The sequence below is a fragment of the Mobula birostris genome, chromosome 3, assembly GCF_030028105.1.
Source record: "Mobula birostris isolate sMobBir1 chromosome 3, sMobBir1.hap1, whole genome shotgun sequence".
NCBI classification, from domain to species: Eukaryota; Metazoa; Chordata; class Chondrichthyes; order Myliobatiformes; family Myliobatidae; genus Mobula; species Mobula birostris.
Genome location: NC_092372.1, coordinates 47,184,394 through 47,202,853, shown reverse-complemented (window position 1 = coordinate 47,202,853; position 18,460 = coordinate 47,184,394). Strand labels below are relative to the sequence as shown.

The following is an 18,460-nucleotide window of genomic DNA, read 5'->3' as shown; positions in this document are numbered from 1 at the left end:
ACCATCTATCTTAATAGTTTAAATAATTTATTCATTAAGCTGTTTTCTACGTGAAACACCCTGGTCTCCTTGGCTGCGTAAGTCTTGGGAAAACAACCTCTGGCCCCGCCAAACTCGCTCGATCCCACCCCAAACCCCGGTTTGTGTGGATGCTGTGTCACTTGTTACCCTGTTACAAACTAATGCCATGAAATAACAGACACACGATTAAAGGAATTATATTTATAAATTTACTAAAGGGTTAGTAAAGAATAACAAAAAGAAAAGGGCCCATTCTAATTAAACAGTCAAATGTGCACAAGTTGGAGCTCATCTTGAACTTCCCTGTCACTCAAGCGCTGGGCCCACGGTCATCGTGAAAGCACACACCACCTTCCGACTGTTTGCTTGCAATCCATCTCGAACAAACAGGTCTCCCACCGGATTGTATGTTACAACCAGTTCTCCGTAGCATCTTCTCTCTTCATCTCCCAGTTAACAAAAGCCCCAAGCCCAACCTTAGTGTCCCTCACCAGAGAAACCTCCCCTTCATTTGACTATCCTAACTAGATGGCACACATTTCTGCCATCTCTTACCTTCAAAAATAACCCAAACAAGCATGAAAACAGAACAGACTGCTCTTACAGAACTGCCAAAATGAAATACATACAGCTTAACAGTAAAAATATGAACCAGGGTATTACATATGCAAATTAACTAATTATTTGTGTTTTAAGAAAATTTCATTTAGAACTATCAGATATTTAAAATAGTGCTTAATGGTCTTCAAATAGCCAGCACTAAACTTAAAACTGACCACGGTGACAGATTTCCTTTCTTGAACAACATTTCTTTAACAGTCACCAATCACATGATTACTGTCTGTCACATGTAGAAATGAAGTTTAACTCTCTGAAGGATGCCTTGGTAGAATCAGCAAAGTCAGTGATTCCTAAAAAAAGAAAAAAGCACAAAGAATAAATGGATGACAGATGAAATCAAAAATCTAATGGAAGAAAGGAGACTGAAGAAAGCAAATCCTATGGAATATAAGTTCTTAGATAAAAAAGTTAAAAGCTTATGTCAAAAAGCCAAAGAAGAATGGTTAAACCAGGTATGTGAGCAAATAGAAAGAATCCCTATTATTGATCCAAAAAGGGTACATCAACAAATCAAGAATATCTCTGGTAAAAAGCCCCTCTGTTCTTCAGGTGGATATTTGAAAGCAAAGGACGGTACCAATATCATGGAAAAAGATGAGATTATGAACAGATGGACTGAGTATATTCAGGAATTGTTTGAAGATGATTGAGGCAAAAAACCAGACAATAAGAAGAATATTGAAGGTCCAAGTATTTTAAAATCTGAAGTTCATAATGCAATAAATAAGATGAAGAAAGGAAAGGCAGCAGGTCGTGATGAATTAGTAATAGAACAAATTATCGCCCTCGAAGATTATGGAATTGAAAAACTTACTGATTTAATCAATGACATTTATGAGACTGGAATAATACCAGAAGAGATGAGAAAATCAGTATTTATCACTCTTCCTAAGAAACCTGGAGCAATAGAATGTGAATTACATAGGACCTAAGTTTAATGTCATATCACTAAGATATTTCTAAGAATTTTGATGACAAGAGCTAAAAGTAAGATACAAGCTGAAATAGGTAAAGAACAATGTGGTTTTGTGAAAGACAAAGGTACAAGAAACGTGATATTGATGTTAAGGATACTCTCAGAACGAGCTATTCAAGTGCAAAAAGATTTATTTATTTGTTTTATCAACTACACAAAAGCATTTGATAAAGTGAAGCACAATAAGTTATTTGAAATATTACAGGAAACTCTGGATCTAGATTCAAAAGACCTCCACCTAATCAGAAATCTGTACTGGGAACAAACTGCCGCTGTAAGAATAGATGGAGAAGCGAGTCAGTTTATGAAAATCAAGAGAGGCGTTAAACAAGGGTGTGTTTTCTCCCCTGATTTGTTTAATGTGTACAGTGAAACAATATTACAAAAAATAAGAGACATCTTGGGAATCAAAGATTGCAGTGAAAACATCAATAATTTCAGAAATGCGGATGACACTGTGTTAATTGCAAGTACGGAGGTAGAACTACAAAACTTATTTGATATAGTTGTTGAAGAAAGTGCAAAAATGGGTCTATCTATCAATTGCAAAAAGACAGAATGTATGGTGATATCCAAAAAGAAGGAGAATCCTATCTGCAGGCTGAAAATAAACAGGGAAGACATAAAACAAGTACAGAAATTTTGCTGCTTAGGAAGCTGGGTGACATCAGATGGCAGGTGTGATATGGACATCAAAAGTAGAATAGGGATGGCAAAAGACACCTTTACGAGAATGAAGAGTATACTGACCAACACTAAATTAGGCATGACAACCCGCCTCAGAGTGCTGAAATGTTAGGTTTATCCAGTTATGTTATATGGATCAGAATGTTGGACAATATCTAGTAACATGAAGAAATGAATTGAAGCAGCAGAGATGTGGTTTTTGAGGAGGATGCAAAGAATATCATAGACGAAATGAATATCTAACAAGGATGTCAAGAACAGAGCAAGCACAAAAAGAGAAATAATGTATGAGATCATGAAAAGGCAATGTAACTTCATTGGACATGTGATTAAGAAAGAGGAGTTAGAATGCACAGTAATTATGGGAAAAATTGAAGGGAAGAAAGCAAAAGGAAGGCAAAGACAAATGATGATGGAGACAGCAGCCAGAGAACTGGAAATGAATACCAATAAATTGATCCACTTGACCCGAAACAGGAGTGTGTGGGCCATGGCAGTCAAAGCTCAAAATGGGCATGGCACCTGATGATGATGATGATGACTGTCTTGTCACAAGCTCTTTCACTAAATTCCAGATTTGCTTAATTGCTTGAATTTTAATTCCCCACATGCCATGTTGAGCTCATGTCACTGGAGCAATTGTCCATAACTCTGACTGCAATTTCTGGTAAATAAACCAGCACACACCATGGTAGTAGTCATTGACCAAAAACTAGAGGGGAATGGAGGACACATCTTTGCTTACGAAATTATTATCTGTAACATGCAAAGAATAGCAGAAGGAGATTTAATTGTAGTTTTCAAAGGTGCCTCCAAGTGTGATGGTGAAGGGGAAAATTGGGTTTAATGAAGATGGGTGCTTGATGGTTGGGCAATTTGCTGTTTCTGACTTGTTTAACCCAATGTTTTTATTTTAATGGGGATACAGATACCATCCGTTAAAATATCTACATTTAAAACAAATAGGCACTTATATTTTATAAAAGGCAATAACATTATCCTTTTCAAATTCAATAATTTCAAAATTACTGCATTCAAAAGAGCATTAACCCTTAAACAGCAAGGTTCAGCTAAAAGGCTCCTTTGGAGAGTTGTTTCAGTAAATCCGTCATCTATCTCCCAATGGTTGGAGTTACTTTCCTAATTATGAAGTCAAAAATCACTTGAGTTTAGTGTAAATGTGTGATTTTTGGTTGGCATGGTGAGTCTATTTCTGTGCCGCTTGACAGAACTGAAATGGGAAATAAAGATTCCATCACTTAAAATGCTGACACTTAAACAGATATTCACATAGTACCTAAAAGACAAAAGCCTTGTCCATTTGAAATTTCAAAGTTATCAATTATTTCTGGGAATAAAAGCTGTTATAATTTTCTTACAATTCACCAGTAAGTTAAAGAGAAAACTACGAGGAAGGCAATGATCTATTTCAGAGAACCTGTGATAATTCCTCTTCAACAGTCATACATGTACAGAAGCCAACAATTTGCATTGCCATTATGTAATACAGAAAGTACAAATCAATGCCATATCTGATTAAAGGAATCAATCCGTGCCACTAAATGAGACTGTGGATATCTTCTGTCGCACACCAACTCAGCAGGTCTGAGACAGCAAAGAGTTCCATATGGGATTCACAGTTAGGACAGGGAGTGATGTTGGATTGAGTCAGTGGGATGTTTTACAGTCCTGCTATTTGGACTTGGTCTCCTCCTACCCCTCTTGTAGATTCCAGGTGCTCATTACCTTCCTGGATTCTCGGTTCTGAGCAGTAATGGGTTAATGATATTTGTGAGAATTAGAAGATATTTTACTTTTTCACAGACTTTTGAAGCAATTTCTCTGCCTTCTTGGTCATCTCTTGCTGCTCATTCGGGAAGCACCCCAATGATATGGCTCACCCGTCGGAGCTGGTCGAATGTACTCAGAGCCTTAGTCCTGGAGGCGCTGACCTAGGGCAGATGCTGGTTTGCTTCTTGTGGCAGTGTATTTGGAGGATTTTTGCAGAATAGCACCGGTGATATTCTTATGGTGGCTTGACCTGCGTACTGTAGGTTGTCCATGTTTTCTAAGCATAGAGTGGATTCACCTCTGCACAGCAAATCACAAGCTTGGAACCAGGTTTGAGGTCTTAGTCTTCAAACTCTTTCTGAAGACTGTGCTGGTGCACTTATGGCAGAAGTGAATATGATCATCTCTGTGTTACTGCAGTGCCTTCTAAGGTTTGGAAGGTGATCACATTTTCCATAATCTTATCACTGATCATCATTATTGGGTGAAGGTTGAAAGTGGATGTTTACCTTCTGGATGTTTAATATAAAGCCCTCCTTCTTCGATCAACAATGAAAAGAAGACACAAGAGACTGCAGATGATGCATTTCCAAGGGGAAAGTATTATTGTGTAGCAAATGCAGAATGGTAACCAATGGTTGGACAATTTCAGAGGACAGTTAGGCACCACGACATCATTACACCAATCCTCTTCTCAATCTTCCCCTCTGCAGTACATCTTACTTCCAACAAGGATCCTTCTGGAAAAGGGTTAATAGGGAACTATTTATAATCCAGATTAGGAGGAGATTTCTCTACCTGAATTGTGTTAATGAATAATTGGTATTTACTGCAGCCTGATAGTTTCATGGTCACCACTGATGAAATTAGATGTCTACTTGATCTCTACGTCTCTGCATTTGCTTCTTAATCCCTTTGTTTAACAAAAAAAAATACCCATGTAATCCTGAAAGCACCAAGCAACCCAGCATTTATTCTTTGAGGATAGAGTTCCAGATACCTGCTCTTCTCTGTGCAACATTACAGACAAATCCCTAAGAGCACATGCCTTTTCATTGAAGATTTTCTCAGAAATTTATTTGAGGTTTTGCCTGAAACTCTGTAGCATTGAAATAACAACAGGGAGAAGATCAATCAACAGTTTGACAGTGTGCTCAGTTTTACAAAGCAGTCCTGTGCGCAAAGGCTTGGTGGCTAGTGCAGAAGCAATGCCTGTAGCAATGGCAGCACCAAACAAGTGAATGAAACTGAGTATTTGTATTCACAGACCACAGCTACTGCACAGCTCAAACAAAAGGAGAAACACTGTCATGATGAGGCCAAACTCAGGCTGGTGGAGCAGCATGTCATATTCTGTCCGGGCAGCCTCCAACCTGATGGCATAAACATTGACTTCTCCAACTTCCATTAATCTCCACCCCCCCTACACACCCCGCCACGCTTCTCTCTTTATTCATTCCCCATTCTGGGTTTCTTTTCAATCCTATTCTCCTTACCTGCCCATCACTTCCCTCTGGTTCCTCTCCTCCTTCCCTTTCTTCCCTGGTCCTTTGTCCTCAATTAGATTCCTTCTTCTTCAGTCCTTTACCTCTTACACCTGTCCCCTCCAGTTTCTCACTTCATCTGCCCCTTCCCCACCCACCCTCCTTTCCCCTCACCTGGTTTCACCTATCAGCTGCCAGTTTCTGCTCCTTCCCCTCCTCCCACCTTTTTATGCTGGCCTCTGCCCTCTTCTTTTCCAGTACTGATGAAGGGTCTTGGCCTAAATATCGACTGTTCATTCCCCTCTATAGATGCAGCCGACCTGCTGAGTTCTTGGAACATTTTGTGTGTGTTGCAACACATAACTATTCACCTCCAGCATTTACCATCCTGAAAATTCTAACAATGTTTGCTTCCTAAGTTCCTGTTGAAGCCACAGGAAATGCCAATGATGTAATGTGTAGCAATGGGTTGGGTAACAAAAAGATTACTATATAGAGAATGATTTGCATATTACAAGTCATCCACCATGCCAGTTCTGAAAGGGTTGCTTGAGAACATTACACTTGCTGTATTTGGGGACCTTATTTACAAGAATTTACGTACATGCAAGCTTTTGACGGCTATGAAAAGAATTCTGTTCACAAACCACGGCTTTTTAATGGCTATGTGTGGGAGTCAGAGTTAGTGAAATGCATTCAGGCAAAGCAAAGAAAGAATAGTCATGATGTGAAAAATCAACCTCACACAGTATTTTCACAATGTAAATCTCATCAGAAAGTTTCAAAAAAATAAAAATCTGAGTTTTTAATATTTGTTTGAAAAAGACCAGGGGCTCATTTGCGAAATACCAACAAAATTAATTAAGTATATAAATGAAAATACTTCTTTTTTTAAAAATATGTCTTTGCGATCAATTAGATGTTTCCTTGGAAGGCAAGATTGTTGTCTGAGGAAAGATAAAAGACTGGAACTAAACTGCAGCTTTGAAGCAAGAAGGATGATCTCATTGAAATGCACAAATTCATAAAGTCTCTGAAAGGGCAGATGGTTCCTCATGATAACACAAGCTGTGTTAATATTCTGGTTGTAGCACAGAAGATCCAACAATAAAATCCACTCAAGAATTCCCTCTTCCTACTTCTGTCTCAGAAAACTCCTGCTGTTCTACAGAACTAACAACCATTACCCAACTTCAAGCATTCAGCCTCTGCTTCATAACTAGCTTTCAGTGTGTTTGGCTATTTATAACCTGCATCAGCTTGCTACTTCCTGATCCAAGTGAGCAAGCCCCCAACAAATTGTAAAGGCTAAATGTTAGCACTGCTGCAAGATGTGCCCAGTAGATACCCCATCATTTAAGAACCCTGTTCAATTTTCCTTTTCACTGATGTCAATGGCTATTCTTTGCCACTTGCTTACACCCATACCGTGATGAATTCTGGAATCTTACAGCATTTAGACAGTGCATGTGTGGTGAAAGAGCTATTTGCTTTAACCTAGTCGCCACTCCTCTTCTGGCCATCTTTTCTTACTTATCCATAACACATTGTAAGAACCACTATGAAATTTGTCTTCACCATAGTTTCTAATCTGACAATAACTTGCCTTTTTGGTGACAATCATTTTGAAATTAAGAGCTGCACCAATATACTTTTATAAACCTTTATTAGCGATGGAGTGAATGAAGCTGAGTGAAGTTATGCCCTCTGGTTCAACAGACTGATAATTGTTCCCGAACCTGATGGTGTGGATCCTGTGTCTCCTGTACCTTCATCCTGATGGCAGCAATGAGAGGAGAGCATGGACTAGATGTAAGCTATTCCATACTCCTATTTGTTAATCATGAAAATAATTTTTTCCAAATCATACATATATGGTGGACCTTTAATTAATGCTGATTAATGGTAGATTTAATTTTCTCAAATTCTTAGGCATGATATTGGTCATTTTGGGATGAAATGGCAATCATCGTTTACAAGAGTTGTTGGCTAAAACCAAATCAAGCAAACTAGTAAAATAAGTAAAGGATTTTATATCACCATGGCCCATCAGTCAACTGTTCTCATTCATCTGAAGTGTACCAGAAGGGATTTTCAGTCAGAGATGATCTGAAGTGTATATAAATTACAAAAAAATGCTTATGATTAAGTATAGATCATGAATACTCGCTATTATTTGCAATGTAATTGAATAACATTAATATCAGAGTTTCTGATATTTTATTGACAAAAATGATGTAGCTATTCAGAAAATATGTTTCTGCTAGAAGTAATGTTGCTTGCTTGTTGTCAAGTCTAGACTGGTAAGATTGGAAGAATTGCAATAAGTAACAGAATTTCTTGAGTCATGTTTAGAAACCAAGTTAAGGTTTGGGAGGGAGAACTCATAATCCGAGTCAGAATTAGTCAGTGCGCACACAATCCACTAAAGTTAATGCTTTCTTTGTGGCATCTCGGACATTTATATTTGTACACAATATATAATTATGACCTAGCAGAGACATTTAAAATGTCCTTAGCCATGGGTTAGGTGCCAGAGGATTGCCAATGTTGTTCTGTTGCTGAAGAAAGACTCTAAGAATAAGCTAGGAAATTATAGGCTGGTGAGCCTGATATCAATAGTGGTAAATTATTGGAAGGTATTCCAAGGGACCGGATATATAAATACCGTATTTGGATATATAGGGATAGTCAACATGGCTTTGTGTGTGACAGGTCATGACTAACCAATCTCATACGAGTTTTTGGAGGAGGTTACCAGGGACACTGATGAAGACATGGTGGTGGATGGACTTTAGCAAAGCCTTTGACAAGGTTCCACATGGAAGGCTGATTTAAAAAGTTCAGTCACTTGGGATTCAGGATGAGGTATTAAATTGGAGTTGACTTATTTGTGGTAATATCTTGTTTTATGTGCTGTGTATGATATATATTTTGAAGATGCACTATGGTCAGGATACAGTATGTACAGTCAGATGACAATAAACTTGCACTTGACATTGGCTTTGTGGGAGAAGTCAGATGGTGATAGTAGATTGCCTCTCTGTCTGGAAGCCTTTGACTAGTGCCCTGCCACAAGTCATGGTGATTATTGAAACCGGGAGAGGGAGGGGGGTGAAGTAAAAAGCTGAAACGTCAATTGGTAAAAGAGATGGAGATTGGATGGAGAAGGGGGAATCTAATAGGAGAGAATAGAATGCCATAAAAGAAAGGGAAGGGGGAAGAGCACCAGGGAGAGGTGATGGGCAGGTAAGGAGATTAATTGAGAGAGGGAAATGGGAATGGGGGATGGTGAGTGGGGGTGGTGGTGGTACCATTCCCAGAAGTTTGAGAAATCAGTGTTACGCCATCAGGTTGGAGGCTACCCAGACGGAATAAAAGGTGTTGCTCCTCCAACATGTGTTGCCTCATTGCGTTAGTAGAGGAGGACATGGATTGACATGCCATTCGAGAAATTGAGGTATGGTAACATCTTGGCACAAACTAGATGGGCTTAAAGGCCTATTTATGTACTGTAGTGCTCTATGACTCTGTAGGGTAGGTCTGTAAAATTTATCAAGTTGCCAGTTTCTGTGTATTTTATCTCCCAAACATTAGGATAATAATCAAAATCTAAATGAGGATTGATTGATATCTCCCATGTATTTGGATGAATAACTTAGCCATACATCTTCCATATTGTATTTTACAGCTAAGTTCAAGTATAATTTGTAAAACCTTGAGGGTTCAATCAGACGAATAAACACTGCAAACAAATACTGGTTCAGTTTTTTGCCTCAGACATCTGTGCAACATGTTTGGTATGAACTTGTCCCAATCTGAAGCCAAATAAGCAATCTAATTCACAAAAGCTGCATGATAAGTGGATTAGGGAAAATGAAGCAGAAAACTGGCTAACATTGTTTGATTACTGCATTGTTGGGAAGAACAGTGGAGATTATGTGCACCAATCTAATCATGAATTCTATCACTTGAAATACAATTTACTTGTATTAATGTTTCTCTCTCTTCCCACAGTAAGTACAAATCAGCAATGTTTCTTCTGAAACACATGCTGATTGGTTCCCAGTGAGAAATCAGCCCCAGAATTGCCCTGGCATTCTCTCTATCTCCCACATTAACTCTAATTGGCAAGAACTATGGAGAAACAATGTAAATTTGTAAGTAAGATGTTTGTGCAAATGCTATGAAAGGAGATTAATTTAACCTAAGAGCTTTGAACAAGGAGTAATCCAGAGACACTGCAAGTACTGGAATTTGGAACAAAAAAAAAACAAGCTGCTGAAGCAACTAAGTAGGCCTGGCAGCACCTGTGGAAGCAAAGGGGTAGCTAACATTTCAGGACAAGACCCTGCATCAGGACTGAGAGTGTAATGGGGAGGTGGGTGATGGGGAGGAGTGAGACAGGAGATGGCAAGCAATAGGTGGATCCATGTGAGGAAAGATTCAAGTTCAAATTCAAGTTTAATTGTCATTCAACCAATACTGCAAAATATAACATTGTTCCTCTGGGGCAAAGGTGAAAAATGCAGGACATACAGTCTTACATAGCACATATAGTTACAATAGAACATACTGTACAGTCACCAGATAATATTAGCCCAAGTCCCAGAGTGACATGGCCTGAAGATTGATGGTGCATGGGATGTTGCCCTGCAGCCATGTTTCTGCAAGAACAAGCACACAGCAGTTCCTCATCTCACGCTGAAGGCAAATCAGCTTGTTTCATGCTGGGTCAGCCACCCACGAAGGCAATCCAGTTTGTTTTCCAGCAAGCAAAAGCAGCACCAATAGGAGAACCAGACTGCAAGGGCCATTTGGTGGGCAGATGGAACCAGGTGTGGGAGGGAAGGGAATGACAGAGTCTGAGAGCTGACAAATGGAGACAGCAAAGGGCTTCAGATTATGGAATCCAATCAAAAAGGAAGGTAATAAGTGGAACCAGATAACAGGGAGTAGAGGGAGATGATAAGAGACCCAATGGGTTGAGAGTGTGGGCGAAAGGCAGATAAGCCAGGTGGGGAAGGAGGAAGAAAGAGATCAAGTGCGGAGGGGGGTGTTTGGAAAGAAAGTTATGAGAGATGTGAGTGGATCAGAAGAAAACAGAACACTAATCTAAGCATTGAAAAATAATTCAAACATGACTGTACGTAGCCTACTTAATGTCAACTATAACATGGAAACAGAGCGATTTAGAAACAAGACTTGCATTTTAAATATAATCACATGACTTTAATCTGTTCTCTTTAACATGTCACATTATTAAGAAGTGATCTGTCAAAAAAGGAGGTGCAAAAAAGCTTCCCAAGTATATTTTGCAGGTTCTTGAAGTAAAATCTAACAAAGAGTTTGATTAATGGCTCTACAGTAGTCTGGATTATGTTCAGGCCAGTCTAATTTTAGATCATATTCCTGAACTTCAGATTTTCTCCTTGCATGGGTCTGAAAGCTTAAACCTACAACAGGTAGAAACTCCATAAAAATACTATGTGGAGACAGAAGTTACATTATATAAGCACTGACGTGACTTCAGGCTGTTTCCATAACTTAAGAATTAACTCACTTGTATTCAGTCCATTGGTAAGACAGCCATTTCACATGTAAAATATTTGAAGGACCAGAGAATCACATGGAATTTATGACACTTGGCCCATCGTAACTGTTTTGGTCAGAAAGATCTATTTAACCTAATCCCAACACTTGGTACATATGTTCATCCAAGCAGATGCAATTACAAATCCCTTTACAGGCCTGCAAATGTTAGCAATGTAAACTGGCATGACTTCTAAGTACTACCATCTATTCTTTCAAAGCATCATTGCTGTACTAAAAAAAAACAGCAACCCTTCTGTTTTGTCTCAGAACTAAAATGACCCTAATCAAAATCGCAGATGGTTTTTTCATGCTTTGAACCAAGTTCATTTTCTTTATCCAATCTCTTTGGAGCCTTTATACTATCTATACTACCTTCAATCAATAATCCTTCTCTATTTTTCCACTCAGCATCCCTCCTATCATTTCTATCTTGTGTCCTGAAATAGTCAGAGTATCTTCAGTACTGGTTTCTTGTTTTGCCCCCTACTGCCACTATCCAAAGACTTGCGGCCAAGTTCCACATTTTCTCTGTCAATCACTTCACTACATCTATCAACCTCTGTGGAGGTCCTCAATTTCCAGATGTACAATCTCTATCCTAAAAGCAAGAGAGGTAATATTTCACTTGGCCCCATCATGGAAACGTTCTCACAACCTATGGCCTCACTTTCAATTACTCTTTATCTCATGTTCTCAATGTTTATTTATTATTATTATTTCTTTCTTTTCGTATTTGTACAGTTTGTGTCTTTTGGACACCGGTTGAATGCCCAAGTTGGTGCGGCCTTCATTGATTTGATTATGGTTATTATTCTCTTATGGATTTATTGAGTATGCCTGCAAGAAAATGAATCTCAGGGTTATATATGGTGACATATATGTACTTTGATAATAAATTTACTTTGAACTTTGAGGTATTTTGCTTAATCTCACTACTGTTTGTGGATGTGGCAAACAGCAATGTGCACCATGTGCCAAGAGAGCTTGGTGAGCTTGTGTTGTGGTGCTTGCTTTGTACGTGTGTGCTGGGGATCGTGTTGGAACTGGGAAGTGCTGAAAGGTACAGGGAAAGAGAAAAAACTCAGTGGTGTGGAATCATAAGTCATACTTCTAATTGTTGAAGAGCAGAGCTTTCCATGCACTTGTCGATTTCAGACTTTAAATTATATTCTTTAACGAGAATCTTTATTTTTTTCAGGAGATGGAATGTACCAATTTGAAAGTCCTATGATGCCTTTCATATTCCTGTTGGAGCACACCAGCATATTGTTCAGGTACTCTTGAAGTCTCAGTTTTGTAAGGTGAGAGCATAATTGGCACATTTGCTAAATCAAACATCGGTAGGAATATCAAAAAAAAACTGCAGATACTGGAACCTAAAACTACAAGCAAAAAGTACTGTGAATATTCAGCCAGTCAGGCTGCATGCGTGGGGAGAGAAACAGAGTCACCGTTTCAGGATAGAACCGCCTCATCAGAAGGATTATTAGGATTATCTTGCTGTTACATGATCAATGTCCAGAGAGGTTGATGTGCATATAATCAAAATTCTTGTCATGAAGGCACTGCTAAATCTTTCTTTCTGAAAACAGGAAAAGATTGTAACAGCCTATTGGAAAATAGCTACTGGTAATTTAACTATTCCTGAATTGTTTGTATATTATTACTATGTTCCTTTGATAAATAGGCAATTCGAGCATGCTTCAAACACTGGATGCAAGTTAAAATTACCCATAACTTCAAAGTTCAAAGGTTCAAAGTAAATTTATTATCAAAGTACATATATGTTACCATATACAACCCTGAGATTCATTTTCTTGTGGCCATTTACAGTAAATCCAAGAAAAACAATGGAATCAATGAAGGACAACACCCAAAAGAACAGACAAATAGCCAACGTGCAAAAGACAACAAATTGTGCAATTACAAAAGAAACAAAATGATAATAAATGAGCAATAAATATCGAGGACGTGAGGTGAAAAGTCCTTGAAATTGAGTCCATAGGTTGTAGAAACTATGAATGGGGAGAGTGAAGTTGAATGAAGTTATCCCCTTTGATTCAAAAGCCTGATGTTTGAGGCATAATAACTGTTCCTGATCACAGCAGTGAGAAGAGAGCATGCTGTAGCACATGCAGTGGTGTGGATGCTGGGGCTCCTGTACCTTCTTCCTGATAGCAGCAGTGGGAAGAGGGCATGGCCTGGATGGTGGGGGTCCTTGATGATGGAGGCTGCTTTCCTATGATAGCACTCCTTGTAGATGTGCTCAATGGTGGGCTTTTCCATTCAACAGCATTGGTGTTTCCATGCCAGGTTGTGATCCAATCAGTCAATATCCTCTCCACCACACTGAATCTTTGCAAACTTCTGAGGAAGTAGAGGCACTACTGTGCTTTTTTCTTAATGGCATTTACAACCTAGATCCAGAGCAGATCCTATGAATGATAACACCAAGGAGTTTAAAGTTGCTGACGCTCTCCACCTCTGATCCACTGATGAGGACTGGCTCATGGACCTCTGGTTTTCTCCTAGTAAAATCAATAAGACCATTGAAATCAATGGTCTTGATTTCAATGGTCTTGCTGACATCGAGTGAGAGATTGTGTTGTGGCACCACTCAGCCAGATTTACAAGCTCCCTCCTATATGTTGGTTCATCACTACCTTTGATTTGGTCAATGACAGTGGTATCATCAACAAACTGAAATATGGCATTGGAGCTGTGTTTAGCCTCACAATCATAAGTGTAAAGTGAGCAGAGAAGGGGACTTGTAGTGTATCTGTACTGATGGAAATTATGGAGGAGATGTTTTTGCAAATCTGAACTGTCTGATGTCTGCAAGTGAGGAAACTGTTGAGGATCCAATTGCACAAGGAGGTGTTCGGGCCAAGGTATTGATTAGCTTGAGTGGATGTTAGTATTGAATGCCAAGCTGTAGTCAATGAAGAGCATCCTGATGTATGCATCTTCACTTTCCAGATGTTTCAGGGTTGAGTGACAAGTCAATGAAATGACATCTGCTGTGGGCCAGGCAGCATCTACAGAAAAAAGCACAGTTGACGTTTCGGGCCAAAACCCTTCGGCAGGACTGGAGAAAAAAGTTGAGAAGTATATTTGAAAGGTGGGGGGAGGGAGGGGAGAGAGAAAGACCAGGTGATAGGTGAAACTTGGAGGCGGGGGATGAAGCAAAGAGCTAGTAAGTTGATTGATGAAAGAAACAGAAGGCCATGGAAGTAAGAAAAGGGGGGGGAAGGGGGTGGAGAAGCACCAGAGGGAGGTGATGGGCAGGCAAGGAGATAACATGAGAGAGGGAAAAGGGGATGGGAAATGCTGAGGTGGGGTGGGGGTGGTGGAGGCATTACTGGAAGTTTGAGAAATCAATGTTCATGCCATCAGGTTGGAGGCTCCCCAGATGGAATATAAGGTGTTGTTCCTCCAACTAAAATCTGGCCTTATCATGACAGTGGAGGAGGTCATGGGTGGACATAACGGAATGAGAATGGGAAGTGGAATTAAAATGGGTGGCCAGTGGGAGATCCTGCTTGTTCTGGCGCACGGCGCGTAGATAGCCACTGGAAGCTCCCGGTGTGCCCTCCTGTACATTGGGAGACCTGACGTAGATTGGGAGGCTGAGTTCCTCCAGCATTTTGTGTGTGTTGCTCGGATTTCCAGCATCTGCAGATTTTCTCTTGTTTATGATATCTGCTTTGTACCTATTGCTCTGGTAGGCAAACTGGAGTGGATCTAAGTCACTTCTCAGGAAGGAGTTGATATGTTTCAACCTCTCAAAGCACCTCATCACAGTGGATAGTCATTGAGGGGCATTGATAGTCATTCAGGTTACCACATTCTTCTTGGGCACCACTATAATAGAGCCTGATTGAAGCAGGTGGGTACCTCAGACTGCCAAAGCGAAAGGTGAAAGATATTGGTGGACACTCCTGCCAGTTGATCAGCACAGGTCTTTAGAACTCAGCCAGGTATCCCATCTATGTGGGATGCCATCCATGGGTTCACTTTCCTGAAGGATGCCCTCATGTTCGGCTCAGAGACTAAAATCATCGAAGGCTGTGGAAGTTGGTGAAGTTTTCTCCAAGTTTTGACAGTCTAAGTGGCATAGAAAGCATTGAGCTTATCCAGGAGCAAAGCCTTGTTGAGTCAAGTTTGGTTTGGAGTCACTGTGTTGTATATGAGATTGCTTTCCAGAGATCGTACCTGGATCTCTTGTATCTTAATCGGTTGCCAGACCTGAAAGCCACTGATCTGGACCTCAACAGTTTGCAGATCCCATGGTTCATTCAGGGCTTCTGGTTGGGGAAGACTGAATGATTTTGTGGGGACACACTCGTCAACGACTGGTTCTATAAAGTCTGTGACAACCATGGTGTATTGATTCAGATCCTCTGATGAGTCCTTGTACACAGCCCTGTCCAGCGACAGGAGCAACCCCATAGCTGTTCCTCAGCCTGCGACTACCTCTTTGTTGTCCTTAGCTCTGGCGCCTTATAGTTTTCAGTGGGGCCCTTCCCTGACCCCAACTCTCTGTCCTTCTGTTTTACTGACACTGATCTGTTCTGTTTCCAAACATATTATTCCACTGGTTTTTCAGATCTTTTATGACCAATCTATCTCAGCACTCTCTGTGGTGAGTTGTGGGTTCTACACAGCTGTCCTCCAGAGCTGAGTATCAGTCTCACTCCTTTGTGCACTTGAAAGACAGGCAAACACCATCATCATTTGTGGCAGTCAATATTCAACTGAGTCACAAAGCAGTTCAAATACAAGGGCTAACCATGAGCCAGACAGTTTTTTTAAAAAACTATTTATTTTTCCCAGAGCAGAAATGGCTAATACCAGGGGGGTATAATTTTAAGGTAATTGGAGGTAAGTATAGGGGGAAGACAGAGGTAATTTCTTTACACACAGAGTAATGAGTGCATGGAATGTCCTGCCAGTGGTGGTGTTAAAAGGATTATACATTAGGGGCATTTAAGAAACTCTTAGTTAGACGCATGGATGATAGAATAATGGAGGGCTATTTAGAAGGAAGGGGTTAGATTGATCTTAGAGTAGGTTAAAATGTCGGCACCACATTGCGGGCCAAAGGGCCTGTACTGTGCTGCAGTGTGTTCTGTGCTCTATGTTCTTTAAGGAATAGACTCCCCAAAATCTTAAAATAACGGCTATATTTAACATAAATATACATATATCACATGATCACTCTTATTAAAAGCTGAAAAATGTTACTGTATACAGGTTGCATATTTAGATTCATTAACTTATCCTAAGGTATTCACAACTGTATTTTAAATTTGCAAAGCTCTCTTTAATACATATAGTCAATGTACTTGCAAATGAGAAGTTTAAAATGTTAAACTTACAAATATGACAGTTTAAACATCCAATTTTCAAAGCTGCATGTGCAAATGAGCTCTCAGATCACATTAATTGGTGAGATCTCCCTCTACAGCCAAATCTATATTCTTTTGGTGTTCTTTCTGTCTCTGTCTTCGTGCAGCACTGTGCTCTGGATTCCACCTGTAAGCAGAAAATATGAAGAAATTCACGTTGCTAGAAAGCAAAAAGTAGCTTTAAATGGCAAGAGACTGAAATCTGTTGATATTAGAGGGACTCCTGTAAGTTAACATGCTGATAGAGCAAGCAGTCATGATGGTAGATAGAATGTTGGTCTTTGTTGCAAAAGGATTAGAGTAAAATAGTAGAAACATTTTATCATAATTGCTTTGGGCTCCAGCGGACCGCACTTGGAATATTTTGCATGGGTCTACCTAAGTAAAGATATAGAGAGAATGGAATAAAGTTGCACTAGGTTGAATCCTAGCATTGAAGCATTCTATAAGCAAGCAAGCAGATTGCCCTATATTGACTACCATTCAGAAGAATGATTTTGAAACATACAACTTTTTTATGGAGCTTGATCAGGAACACACTACATGATAATTCTGCTGAGTGAATGTCTCAACCTTCATTATTTCCACAAAAATGTCAAAGAAGTTTATCAGAAGTGACCACTAACCAACAAATCCGAGATGCCCATTTCCTGATAAAGATGCCTTTCTAAATGAAGGTTTTTACTATTCCTCAGGACTGATTCCTATAATTTGTCCGCAATAAATAATGTTAATTCAAAACTGTGAAGCAAAGGACTGCAGATGCTGAAAATCTAAAACAAAAGCAGAAAATGCTGGAAATTCTCAGCAGGACAGGGAACCTTTAAAGAGACACAAAGTTAACATTTCAGTCCAATTACATCTAAACCAGCAGTTTTTCATGCTCTTTTTTTTGGTTTGTAAGTGTCCCTCTTACTTTCACACTTCTTTAGATTTCTGCAGTCTTAAATTATTATCTCTAATAATATCAAATCTCAACTCCCTGGAATTATTGCTCTATTTGTGGACTTGTCACAAATTCGCCTGCTGATTTGTTTCTTCTAATACATTTGGATGATTTGTAAATCTGTATTCTCCTCAGATAGTCCCTTTGAATCAAGAGTGATATGTTTCCACTCCGTTTCTGAGTCAGTGGAAAGCCTGTGACCAATATTATAGCATAAGGATCAGTGCAGGGATATTTTATGTTTATGATATTGGAATTGGAATTGATTCAAGATTCAAGATTGTTTAATGTCATTTCCAATACACAAGTCTAAAGGAGAACAAAATAATTGTTACTCTAGGTCTGATGCACTGCAACAAACCACAATGAAATAAAGAATACAATAATAAAAAAAATATAGATACAGGATAGTTCATATACATAGATTGTTTGTATGTCCATAAAGTGATGCCTGACACAGGAGTGTCTGCACATAAGGTGACTCAGACAAGAAATTACAAGGTAATGGTGGTGGGGTGGGTTAGTGGGTGGAGGCCTTATCTCCTGGAAAAAGTAACTGTTTTTGAATCTGGAGGTCTTCGTGTGGATGCCACATTGCCTCCTCCCCGAGGGGAGCAGGACTAACAGTCCATGAGCAGGGTGGATGAGACTCTTCATTAAGTTACTGGCACCTTTCTATATATATGTCCTTGATGGTTATTAGGCTGGTGCTAGTAACGCTTTGGGCAGTTTTGACTACCTGTTGCAGAGCCTTTCTGTCTGCCACAGTGCAGTTTCCACACTGTGAGGTAATGCAGCTTGTTAGGATGCTCCCTATGGTGCATTTGTAGATGGACGTGAGTATAATGTGCATAGTCCGGCTCTCTTCAGCCTCCTCAGAAGGTAGAGGCATTGGTGAGCCTGTCTGATTGTGTAGGATGTGTTTTAA

General features: G+C 39.6%; 1 long non-coding RNA gene across 1 annotated transcript in view; it reads right to left on the bottom strand.

Moving 5' to 3' along the window:
- Window positions 1-399: 399 nt before the first annotated feature.
- The window catches only part of LOC140195017 (uncharacterized), a 41,554-nt gene continuing 23,493 nt past the window's right edge, over window positions 400-18,460 (bottom strand). The window contains exons 2-3 of the long non-coding RNA XR_011885342.1: window positions 16,557-16,713; window positions 400-932 (exon numbers count right to left, since the gene is read on the bottom strand). This is a non-coding gene — a long non-coding RNA (uncharacterized lncRNA). The remainder of the gene's footprint in view (window positions 933-16,556; window positions 16,714-18,460) is intronic.